General features: G+C 25.8%; 1 non-coding gene across 1 annotated transcript; it reads left to right on the top strand.

Moving 5' to 3' along the window:
• Positions 1-210, top strand: LOC126757672 (small nucleolar RNA U3). Its single transcript, XR_007666764.1, has one exon. It is a non-coding gene; the product is annotated as a small nucleolar RNA U3 (small nucleolar RNA).
• The last annotated feature ends 3,279 nt before the right edge of the window (positions 211-3,489 follow it).

Here is a 3,489-nt window from a genome sequence, read left to right as displayed (position 1 = left end):
AAGGCTATACTTTACAGGATCATTTCTGTAGTTAGTCTTCATTTAAATTTTTTGGAAATCGACCCGCGATGACGAGGTATATCGTTTTATCTGACAGCGTGAGGTTTATGAACTTCATTTCTAATATTGTGTTGTGGCATATTAGAAATGATGTTTCTTCGAAAATCGAAAATGAATAAATTTCAAGGTTTTACGCAAAAATAATGCGGTCAATAAGTACAGTACGCTTATGTATGCTTGCGCATTATTTTTCTTTCGTTTGTCTTTCATTTTTGCGAATTCTCAACTATTTTATGTGACTTTATTTCTTTTCTCTCTTTTTTTTTAATTTATCGAATTCTCTCGCGCGCGAAAATGCGTATAATTATGCATTATTGATTATTTGCAGATTTAGATAGGATAATGCATGCCTTTTAACAATACTAACATAAATATTTTTCTTACTAATAGAAATTAAATTTAGGTTCACAGCAATATTATGTATATGTATATTAGGTATATTCCTTATTTAATTGGTTTCTTTCGGCACAGCGAAAAACAATAAGGTTATTTTTATGCATTGTTGTTTTTATAAACAAAAATTTTTGGTTGGTGACTATTCAGTCCTTAAAAATAAATTGATTCGAACCTACGTTCACATTGTAACTTTTTAAGAGCTTACCATACACACATGAGATTTTTGCGTTGTCTTAAGTATGGTTTGGTTACATGTAAGAAATATACGATGGTATTTTTTTGTTGAAATTTAGAAATATGCTTTTGTAGAATTCATTTGCTTTCAAACTAAAAAAATGTCAAACGACATAATATAACTAATTTGTTTCGCATAATTTTGCTTTTATTATTTTTTTAAAAGAGACTTACACTATAACCATTTCAGTAAATGCATTTAAACTTTTGGGATTTAGCAATATATGAAAAAACAGCGTGACATTTAAATGAACTAAAAAATACAACATGCAGATAAATGATAGTAATATGAACTATAAAATTTCGAAAATATAAAACGGTGGTTTTAAAAAATGAATTATACATATTTAGAGAATTTTTATTTTTCGACCATATTTTTTAATAATTTAAGATATCACTTATTAAATCAAAAGCAAAAACTTTTGAAAAATTAATTCGCATAATCTATAATCGACGAAAACAGAGAATTACGATCAGCAATGATTTTATCTTAAGCATCAACGTCCAGAATAACATCAGCAGTAGAAATCCCTTTACTGGAGGAAGGAGAATTTTAAATCCTGCTGTATTCGTCTAAACGATTGAATTTTTTAATTCAAATGGCGCAAATCCTTTGCAAAAATGAAATTTCCTAATTTTTTACTGCATGTTATCCATACACCAAATGAATTTTATAAACAAATTAAACGAGGAGTAAAAATGGAAGTATGCAACGGTGGGGATTTTGATACAAGAATGGCCGTTTTTAAACATTATACGGTAACTTTTTCAGAGAGGATGACACCGCAATACTACTCGAAATCAGCAGCTGATGGCTGCTAAAAATGGTTTGGTAGCTGCAAAAATGGAAATAAAATAAACGGTAAATCGGTTCGAGATCATTTCAGAAGCTAGATGTGCGCCGCAAATTGAAATAATTTAGTCAAAATATTTAACCATGACAAAAGGAAAATCTGAAAACCACAATGAAACTAATGACAAGTATCAAACCTGCGACACAACAAATTTTTTTTTTAGCAATGCGCCGATCTAGTCGATTATGTCGTTCAAATGGCAGGTTATATTACAACGTTTATAAACAAAATTAATTATACTATATATATGTTCGAATTTATGTAATTTCTGCTAATAAATATTTTCCTAAGGATGAACAATCAAACAAAAGTTTGTTTTGAAAAATGAACGAAAGAAATTTTGCGTTATAGAATACTTCAAATTATCTTTCGGTTTTTTTTTTGAATAAAATTTAAAGTACGCGATATCAAGACATAATTCATGTAATTTGTTTTAGTTATTCAAATCAAATAATTTTTTAGTTTTTGAACTAATTTCATACTTAAAATAATTGAAAAATTTTTAAGAAAAAAAAAAAAAAAATCAACTATTTTATGTGACTTTATTTCTTTCGTCTCTCTTTTTTTTTGTGCGAATTCTTTGAATTTCCGAACGCGCACATGCATACATTCATATGCATTCATATGAGCATGTGCAGATACACAAGATAGGATAGAAAGATGTATGCCTTTTAACATCGTATACTATACTAATAAATATTTTTCGTACTAATAGAAATTAAATTTATCACAGCAATATTATGTATATGTATGTACATATATTAGGTATATTGCTGTGATAAATTTAATTTCTATTAGTAAGAAAAATATTTATTAGTATAGTATTACGATGTTAAAATGCAAAAATTAAAGACTAAGTCCGTCGAGATTCGAACCTGCGTTCACATTGTGACTTTTTATGTGCTTACCACCAACACCACTATTGACACTTTCGTGGCGTTGTCTTAAGTATGGTTTGGTTCAAATAATTTTGTTTAAGTATAGAAATATGCTTTTGTAGAACATTTGCTTTCGCAAACATACAGACAAATGTGCAAACGACATAATATATGTATGATTGTTTCGCATTTTGCTTCTACGCCGGTCAAATTTCTATACAAAAATCGACTGAAATGCATGAGAAAATAAAATGGACAACTAGGGCAAATAATTTTAAAAAAATTTATTGATAATTAAATATAAATGAAAATACATGTAAATTTACTTAAATTTATTAAAAAACTTATTTAAATTTATTAAGAAACTTATTTAAATTTATTGAAAAACTGCAAAGAAAAATAAAAAGAAAATTCATTTGACTTTGGCCCAGTTTTGTGCGCAATACAAATGCAACGCCAATAATGAATACAAGAAATTGACTAAACACCATGATATAAGATATACAAATTATAATATGACAACCCAATTCGAAGAGTACAAACAAAAGAGAGATGGTTACGCAACGAAGAGACATATTTTCAAAATTCCATTTAGACTTTGCTTTATAAAATGTGCATAATGAATTTAAATGTTCTAGTTTTCTTTCATACAAAATGACATTTCTGAATATCACTACTTTTCCGTGTAGGGACTCCACGCACCTTTTTTATTATATTTATTACACAACTTATTATTTATTTATTGCAATTCAATTATTTTACTTTTATTTTTTAGATATATTTATTTTTATTTTTTTTTAATTATTATCATTTTTATTATATTTATTTTATTATTTTTTATTTGCTTACTTTAATTAAATTATTATTTTTTGTTTTTAAATTATTATTTATTACTGTTATTTTACTTTTTTGATTATTATTATTTTTATTTTATTTTTTTTTATTTTTTTCGTAATTATTACTTTTACTTATAATATTTTTATACCCTAATTGTTTAAGAATATTATTATTATTATTTAATATATTTATTTATTAATTTATTATTTACTTATTTTAAATCAATAATT

The sequence above is a fragment of the Bactrocera neohumeralis genome, chromosome 4, assembly GCF_024586455.1.
Source record: "Bactrocera neohumeralis isolate Rockhampton chromosome 4, APGP_CSIRO_Bneo_wtdbg2-racon-allhic-juicebox.fasta_v2, whole genome shotgun sequence".
In the NCBI taxonomy this organism is placed as follows: Eukaryota; Metazoa; Arthropoda; class Insecta; order Diptera; family Tephritidae; genus Bactrocera; species Bactrocera neohumeralis.
This window is presented reverse-complemented; position numbering and strand designations above follow the sequence as displayed.